General features: G+C 36.0%; 1 pseudogene; it reads right to left on the reverse strand.

Annotated features, from left to right (window-relative positions):
• The window catches only part of LOC107009839, a 114,485-nt pseudogene that overhangs the window by 12,902 nt on the left and 91,525 nt on the right, over positions 1 to 10,058 (reverse strand).

The raw sequence follows: 10,058 nt of genomic DNA on the forward strand, positions 1-10,058 counted from the left end.
TCAGAATGGTCAACCGATCATGCCATCTTATCTTTATTTCAGTATACTTATAGTTTACTTTTGCATGTGATTCCATCAACAAGCCCATGTTTGTGGCAACAAACAAGAGGAAAAAATGGGTAATATTTATAACCCGCTTCATTTGTAGTATTTTAAAGATATTAAATCTTTTCATAATTTATAGTCTCAATATTTCTTTTAAATTCATCCAAAACTTACAAATATTCTTTTGAGACTTACTACAACCCTAATATTATTCCTCTGATAATAATACAACTCGTTAGAGTTTGCAATTAATTTTGTGTACTATCACATATTCAATGACACAATCCATATGGTGAACATCTCCTCGAGGAGAAATTATATCATTATTGTTATGGTTAAAATTATTACGAGCAAGACATGTTTCTTGCTTAATTTTTGTTATACCATAGGTACACAACCAATGACAAATTTGTATTACCACACAATAATATTATTTTGGTCATGACCACAATCTTTATAGGCAAGAGTTTTTCTTTCTTTTACCCTTTTGATAGTTCACAAATAAAAATACCATCATATTTATGACCTATAAATGTACACGACCATTGACAATTTTTGTCAAATAAATTGGGAGGTGAGTTGTGGCATATATCCAACCCAAAATGACTTTATCACATCTTGACCCATTCTCTTATAGAATGGCCGAGCAATCATGATACTCATCACAAATCACATTCTTTTCAAGGAATGAACTAATCATTTATATGTATTTCATAAATTTTAATTATAAGCACATTATAATGACATTAAAACTCATCATATTTCCATGACACTCCTCAACATCACTTTGAAAGATCAAGTGTACCATCACTTTATCTTCTTGTCTTCCGATGGAGGATTTATAAACTTGTGAAATTATTGGGTCGACAACTTTCACAAGTCCAATGACTTTTCATATCATTTTAATAATAAAGTTTGCCTTCACATTTTGAAGGACTATTTGGAGAACCCATAGTGTTCTTCCTTAAATAATTACCACAAAGAGGACTATTATAATTCTGTCCTTCCGCGCCCTTATTCATATTATTAATTATTTGTCATCTTTCAAACTAATTATTTATTGCTAACACATTCATATGATAGAATGGAGCAGCTGGGCAAATTTCAATCTTATCATGTACTGCTACCACATTCGTTTTAGGGAATGGAGCAAATTCATGAGACGAATTTCAAGAATTTTTCATTAAAAATATATTATTTTTTCCTTAATCGTCATTTTACCATAACTATGGTGTATTGAGACTCAAACTCAATGTCTTATCCATACAAGACACATTAGGCCATAATCCTATGAGACATGAACACAATACATTATCATTATGGTGCATCAAAACTCAAATTGATGTCTTATCCTCTTGATGCAATAGAACTTGAATCTATCGTCTTATCCTCAAATATTTTTCATCATATGCATCTGGACTTAGCCTGATGTCTTACCTTTTTGGTGCGATGAGACTTGAATTCATCGTCTTTACCCTTCAATCACAATCACATAACTCAAAACTAATAGAACTCAACCATGAGCCTTTGAGAAAAAAAAATTAAGAATTACAGAAACAAATTTAGTTAAAATAAGATTATGAGAGAGATTTTTTTTTCACCTCTAGTAATTATAAACATTAATAAGTTCCTCATAATAAATATTTAGAAAATCAACGTGAAGATTTATTTCTTTACTCTTCAATTCTTTTTTCAAAGTAAAATTATTAGTATAATCATAAACAAATGTATAAAATTGATAAAGTAAAACAAATGAATATGTTCTACCTTTTCATATAGAACATATATACTAAAATAAGTTATTAGTATAAGAGAAACTTTTGAAAATATAAATGTGTTTAACAAGAAAAACTAAATAGAACCTGTTCCTGCTCACAAGAGTTTCAACTACAACACTTTGGCGAAGTGCTACCACTTAGAACATATTCGTGCTGATAACGTGTTATAAAATAAAGCCCATAAGAATATAAGCATAAAGAGAAGAAGACAAGATAAGTAGATGAAGGAGAAGACTTTTCTTCTTATTCAAGTGTATCTTACAATGGTGAATGATATCTTTATTTATAGGTAGAGAAATCAACCAAAAGGTCATAATGTTTAATGTCACATTAGTACATAAATTTTCAATGATAATGATAAGTTTATGATAAGCTTAATGGACAATCCACTTAATTCAATGGATTTTTAACAATTTTTCCGTTTTTTTTTTATTTGCATTTATAAAACATTTGACTATATAATTGTCCCTAACACCATTAATAAAATAGACAAAGATCTTAATGCGTTCATACATATCTAAAGAGAAAATTCACAGTAATTAGGGATTCGCTGAAGTATCAATTATTCTAATTTTTTTTGAATATATCTCAAAATATTTATCATCTTAAAAAATTAATTATGAAGTTGTTTACCCCTATAGTTTCAGTTGCTACAATTGAATTAAATTGGTTAATTCGATATAGATATAGTAAGTCTACAAGTATTTACCACTGAATACTCTTTTCAACTATTAATATAGACAACCAGATATTGTAACCTAATGCAACAATAATAAAGTTACATCATAAATTGATTGACCACTACCAAAATTTAAATCCATGGCTCCTTCAACTGTACATTGCTTGAAATAATGTTCGCCAGTATCATCCAATAAAGTATATTGTAAACCAGAAACATCACAATCATAAAATGATGTTTTATCCCCAGAAACAAATGTTGCTTGCTGGTTTCATTGGATTTTTTTATTCATAGGTGGATAATTGTAAGAATTCTACAAAAAAAAAAAGCTAGAATTTAAAAAAGAAGAAGTTATATAAGGATTTAAAGTTTCTTACTGTCAATTTTAACTTTTGCACAACCATATTTTCAGCAAGTGAGCAAAAAATTGGGCTTGTAATAAATGATTTATGACCATCCCACATCACAATAGTTTTTTTCACATCTGAACAATTAAAATAAATAAAAGTTTTATGAAATACCTCTAAAACGAATTAGGTTAAGGTAGAGCCTAAAATGTTTGTCATGAGTGTATAATGCGGTGATGAGGCAGTGTCTAAAGTATTAGGTGAATTGGAAGTAAAACGTCAAGGGACGACCAAGACGTTCGACGACTAGTCACCTATATGGATCTTCAGTTTTTATGTGCCTATATGTGTTTCATGATCTTATGAGGCTAATATATGAGTTATAATAGTGTGTATAGGCTGTGTTTTAAGTTTCATGAAGTTTGGAGGTCAAACGTCCAAGACGTTCTGAAACTAGTCAAAGTTGAACTACTGTGTCGTAGTATTTGTAGTGATGTTTTGGGGGATGATTTGAGTGTTAAATTGAGTATTTATGGTTCCTACGCCTATTCTGAAATTCAAAGGGTCAAAATATCCGAGAACGACGCCCCGAGGACCAACAAAAGGGTCCCCAAAGAGGACCCAATCATGGGACTGCCAAGCTGCCGCATCAGCCTGTTTTAGGCAGTGGCTGCACGTCGCGCATCTGTCACACAGTGGGGAAAAGTCTTTCCCAGAGATGCGGGTCTGTCACAAACCATTATGTCCCAAAATTTTCCAAAAACATGATTTGAAAGTGCCTCCGCGACACGTAGTAAACTCCCAGATTGAGCTGCGTCGTTTTTAGGTCAAATTTGAGTTAGTTAAATGTCTAATAAGTGCAGGGGTCTCTTGGGTAATTTGGGGGATTACTTATTCATATTTATTTAGTCTTTTTCATACCCGTAAACTCACCAATCAAAGCTAAACTCTCAACTCAAAACAAAATCTCTCCATTCTTCTCTCCAAAACCTCCATTGAATGAAGATTTGAAGCTCCAACGAAGAAGACTGATTTTCTCAAGTGTTGTCCATCAATTTTGTGGGCTTCTCATCAAAATTAAGATATGGTTCTTCATAATTGAAATATCTTCTTCAAGGTGTCAATTCATATGATTTTTCAAAGATGATAAAAAACATGAATTTTCCAATTTTGTAATCTAGTCATGGGTTGTTGCATTAAACGTTTTGAATCATTGTATATGGATTGAATTGATATTAATTTGATTATTTTAAGCTAAATATTCATAAACCCATGCAAAACATAATCTTTTCAAATTGACTATATATGGATATTATGATTTTGTCTCAATGCTTATGAATTCTAGTGTAGTTTTATATGGGTATTGAATGATGTAAGAATTGTATTGAATTATTGTATAGACTGTCATAGATTGATAAATCTATATTGAATTGACCTAGATTCATTGAGTATTACTATTTTTGTATTGAATTGATGTTCATGTCCATGGGTAAGGGCCTTATTGTATTGAATTGGATTATTTAGCTTTGGATTGAAGTGGTGAGAATGGATTGGTGGTACACTTCCCTAATTCTCTTTATTTTATGTAATGTAGCTCTTGAATTATGTTGTTATTGGTATGTTCCACATATGGTTGAGGTGCTATGTGATTTACGTGTGAATGATGTGGCCTTGTCAACGTTACTTTATGTATTATGATGATCATGGACTTGTCGGCACTTACTTGATATACTATATTTCTTTGTGTAGGGATTTATGTGAAGTATGATCGCATCTATCTACATGTGAGTAATGTGAAAGTATGTGTTTCTTCTATTGATGTTGTTAGGTGATCATGTTAGACTATGAATATGTCCTTATGTGTGTAGTCTTAAAGTTAATGCATGAGTCTTCCTACTTGACTATATGAGTCTTTGATGGTTATATTGATGATGTTATAGTTGTGTCTTTGGGTTACCTATACATGGAAATGGTTATTCCTATGTGCTTCTAAAATTATATTCAATATGTGCTAAAGTGAAGTCATTGGTGTGCCTTGAGTGATCGACTTGTGTCCCTTACTTGATACATGTACGAATGTGAATATGTGATGTCTTGACTTAGGATGCTAAAGCCTCCTAGTATTGTATGTATGAATGACATGAGACCTTGAATGATGCTAAGAAGTTTATTTATATGAAACATTAAACCTAGTGGTAAGGTTGTAACACCTTAAAAATCTAAGAGGTGTTGTAAATCCTAACGTAGGTTTCATAAGGTATAAGTACTATTTTTAATTCCATTTTACTTAATATATGTCATATAGGAATTTTAAGAACAAAAATGTCCAAGAACGTCTATGACGTCCGGGAAGTTGGTTCAAAGGGATGTTAGTGTGCCTTAGCGTGTTTGACTAACTTTTAGGAGTCAAAAATGAACGAAAATTGGTACAAAGGTAGTAAATAGGTGTTGGAGTGATTTCATGGTCGAAACGTCCGGGTACGACTCCCCAAGGACCAACCAAGGGCCCTTGAGGAGGACCCTTGTACTTTGATGCAACACTTCCTGGAAGTGTGTATCAACGGGATAGAAGACGACCCATGTGTGGATCGAAGGGGCGTCGATCACACACTTTGGCTGGTGGAGAAGTTCCCTTAACCAGCACAACCTCTGAACTCATTGACGGAGTGCAGAGATGCAGGCTACGGTCCGTGTGTGGATCGATGGGTCGTCGATGCCACCGTCGTCCCACACTTAGCCAATACATGGAAGCCCCTCTCCTGCAAAGCCTCTGAACTCATCGACGGAGTGCAGGACGATAGGGGTGAGGGACTGTCAACTCATAGACAGCCCGTCGATCGGGGTATCATCTGCTAGGGTCCTAAGTTGCTGCACTTTTTAATTCAGTTTATTTAATTAATTAGGTGGTTTAGGAGTTAGTTGGGGATTAAAGGGAGACTAATTAGTTGATTTAAGACCCAATATAAATACTCCCAACCCTCATTAATATAAAGATATCTCACAAATAAACTCTCTTCCTCCTGTTTTCTTTCTCTCTCTACTTGAACTCACCATTGAAGACTAGCAAGGATTAGGGTTTGGGGGCTGGAAAGGGAAGAATTCACCATCGAATTATTGCCAAACGTTAAGGTATGAGATCTAATTAACCTTTGAGACTCTTTCCTCAAAGGGTTCTGGTACGCTCAAACTTACTTCTCAAATAAGAAGTAAAACGTTCGTGTCAAGTAAATAACCCAACTAGTGAGGTTGGGATCGTTCCCACGAGGAAAATAGTCTAGACTTAACTTCAACCTGTTATTACTATTGTTCGGTTGATGACTTCCTTAGAAAGTAAAAACATAAAAAGGGGGGTTTGTATTTCCTAATGAGTAAAAATAACTAACGAAATTGAAAGAGACACTTAACAGTTTTGAAAGTTGGATTTTAATCAATTAATCAAAGTAACTAGGGTTTACGTGTTCCCCACAGGTTCATAACTTGATAATTCTAACTATAACAATTCTTTCCTAGTATCTTGCATGCAAAGTGATAAGTTATGTATTTCTAAATCCTTGGTCCGGCATCTAGAAAATCTCACTCCGCACCTTGGTCCGGCTACGTGTGTTGCTTTCCTAACCCTTATCTTTACCTCATATTAAGCATCGTATTCGATATTTGACTAAGTTATTACCTCGTACCAATCAATACTAGCCTATTAGATAGTCTACACTAAATCTATGTTAATAATTCTTTTCCTATTATCTACCTCCTTGGTCCGGCAAGTAGCATTAAGGCGAGTTCTAACGTTGATCATCCGTTAAAAAGACTTCTAAGCGAAAGAATTATTAATACATGCAAGACACTATTCTAGAATTGTTATTTTAGCTAGGGTTTATCTCATTATTTGCCTATGGTTCCCACAACCCTAGTTATGGAGTTTAGTTACTCATAGCCATAAACACAGTATTCAAATATATTAAATAAGAGTTCATGTACTTACTTCAATGAGAAAGAATAAAATCCAAAAGGTTGCTTGATTAATCACCAAAAATCACTTGCAAGAATTCTCAAAGTAATCAATAATCTCACGAAAAGTCTAATGATTATCAAGAATCTCACAATACAATGTTTACCAATACGGAGTTTTAACAATCTAAGAGTCTAACTATCAGGTGTCTAACCTCAAAAACGAGGTTTTTCGAACTATTTATAAAAAAACAAAAACCTAATTAAACAAGAATTCTAATTGCTGGAAATCTGCCAAAACGCGGCTGGGTCGACGGACCTCGCGACGGACCGTCGTGGTCACAACGGGCCGTCGTGGACTCCGTCGTCCCATACTTGGTGCAATTTCTTTTGCTGCTTTCTTCATTCCCCTCGACGGCAAGTATGACGGACCGTCATAGGCACAACGGTCCGTCGAGGGTCTTCGTTCCAAAATACTTCAACTCTCGGAATCTGGGTACTGGGATCACTTCTCTGAACTTCACGACGAACCTGCAGGACGGACCGTCATAGCCATGACGGACCGTCACAAGCTTCGTAATCCCACACTTGGTCAGACTTCCCCATCTTCCTTCAGCAGCTGCACTACGTTGCCACCTACGGACCGTCACAAGCACGACGGACCGTCATAAGCTCCGTAGGTGGTCTCTTCTGCATTTTTTCGCTCAAAATCTCCGCATTCAGCTTTGGACAGATTTCCTGCAAAACAAAGAGAAACTTATATCAAAATTAGCACAAAAAGGCTTTCGGACACACTAAACTTAAGGAAAAAGTATTAATTATACCGTGAAACCACGGTATATCAACACCCTCAACTTAAATTCGTTGTTTGTCCTCAAGCGACGCACTATGACTCACTACACAATCTTTGTACAATAGTATCCATGTTTTATCCTTTGCAATCATTTGGCTATCAATCCCGATTAATATCATCGAATCTATGCATGCTATCACTATTAGGCTCGAATTTTGTGGGATCAGAACATATGACACAGACTCACCATGCATTAACACCTATCCTCTTCAATTTCTCACCGAGGTGCTAACAATTGCGGTATTGCAACTAGTTTCCTCACTTTAGAACAAAATCCTCATTTTTCACACAATGATTTCAGTTTGAGTATAAGGATAACTTTTCAACACTCGCTCTCAGAACAAAGTCACACTCATTCATACCTATTGCCATAACCCTGCCCTTATTTTCACTGCCTTAAGTTCGCTATACAACCCTTAGGATCAGGATAGGACTTTTTTTAGCTTGTAACATAGGCTCAGGGTCAGGTAGGGTATATTTAGGTATACTTTAGTGACTTTTTGCCCTCCTTGACATATCGGCTAAACCTTCCCTCTTTCTATCATTTTATCTCTCCCAGTTTCTCATATTCTTTCCCTTTGCTCAATTTTCTCTTCTTTCTTCATTTGTGTAAGTGACTCTCTTCTTTTCTTGTTTGTAGTTCTTGCATATTTTTCTTTTTCTTTACTTTTTTGTTTTCAACGAATTCTTGAGTCACTTTACTTTTGTTCTTACTCTCTCTTTGTTCTTTCAACCCCACTTTCCAGAGCATTCCTCATAATAGCCACCCTCAACTCATGGCTTTGCCATGAGTCAAGGTACACAATACCCAAAGTTGGGTCAGGGCCATAACGAAGGTTGTTTACTGCATTAGCCACCCTCAACTTATGCTTTTGGCTTAAGCTGAGGTGCACATGTCCAAGCAGGGACCAGGGCCAACACATTGTTCCCAGAAAAGATCAGTTGGGGTGAAAAAGAAAGGTCTAATTTAAGCTCAGATTATTTGGATCAAAGAAGGATAAATTTCATTTGGTTTCTTTCATTTAGGCTAGAAATGGGCTTTGTTGAATAAGGGCCTATGATCCTTTCCTAATTGTCTATTACAACTTAGTTTCAGCAGGACTAACCAGGCAAGTTCTAGCTTAGTACCAATAGTGGACTATTCAAATTCTCCTCACACTCACTTGACATCTCATCACTTTACCATATTGTCAGACACCTAGTTCGAATTTAAGAGAGGGTAATGCAATGGTGTAACTCTATTTCATGCTTAGAGCCACACAATTATCAGTTACTATGCCTAGTCATGCATTATTTTCCAGTTTATCAGGATATCATTTTAGCCATCATGCTCTAGAATTAAACTATGTACAAAAGATATAAACATGCCGGTTCAACAGAAAAAGTAATCAGTCTTTTGGGGAAAAAGAACACAGGCAAGAAAACCCCAAAAGAGGATAGTGAATTGGGCTACTCAGACTTCACCCTAACACTCACTATCCATTTACCCCACCCCCAACAAAAAAAGCATGCAGTTGTCCCCAATGCATAAAAATGTAAATACTAGAGTGGTAGGTGAAGCAAACCTATGGCGCAAAGCGCCGTCGATCAGCAAGATGGTGGGTCCGGTTCCCCGGAACCCACGTCCTCTGCAATCTGGACACCCTCAGTGGTGTCCTCAGCAACAACCGAACCATCAGTAGTGCCTCCAGCTATATCTACAGTGCAGGAGCTAGACGCCTGATATACCGTGGTTACACGGTATAATTAATACTTTTTCCTTAAGTTTAGTGTGTCCGAAAGCCTTTTTGTGCTAATTTTGATATAAGTTTCTCTTTGTTTTGCAGGAAATCTGTCCAAAGCTGAATGCGGAGATTTTGAGCGGAAAAATGCAGAAGAGACCACCTACGGAGCTTATGACGGTCCGTCGTGCTTGTGACGGTCCGTCATGGCTATGACGGTCCGTCCTGCAGGTTTGTCGTGAAGTTCAGAGAAGTGATCCCAGTACCCAAATTTCGAGAGTTGAAGTATTTTGGAACGAAGACCCTCGACGGACCGTTGTGCCTAGGACGGTCCGTCATACCTGCCGTCGAGGGGAATGAAGAAAGCAGCAGAAGAATTGCATCGAGTATGGGACAACGGAGTTCACGACGGTCCGTTGTGACCACGACGGTCCGTCGCGAGGTCCGTCGACCCAGCCGCGTTTTGGCAGATTTCCAGCAATTAGAATTCTTGTTTAATTAGGTTTTGTGTTTTTATAAATAGTTCGAAAAACCTCGTTTTTGAGGTTAGACACTTGATATTTAGACTCTTAGATTGTTGAAACTCCGTATTGATAAACATTGTATTGTGAGATTCTCGATAATTATTAGACTTTTCGTGAGATTATTGATTACTTTGAGAATTCTTGCAAGTGATTTTTGGTGATTAAT

Source organism: Solanum pennellii, chromosome 2 (assembly GCF_001406875.1).
Source record: "Solanum pennellii chromosome 2, SPENNV200".
In the NCBI taxonomy this organism is placed as follows: Eukaryota; Viridiplantae; Streptophyta; class Magnoliopsida; order Solanales; family Solanaceae; genus Solanum; species Solanum pennellii.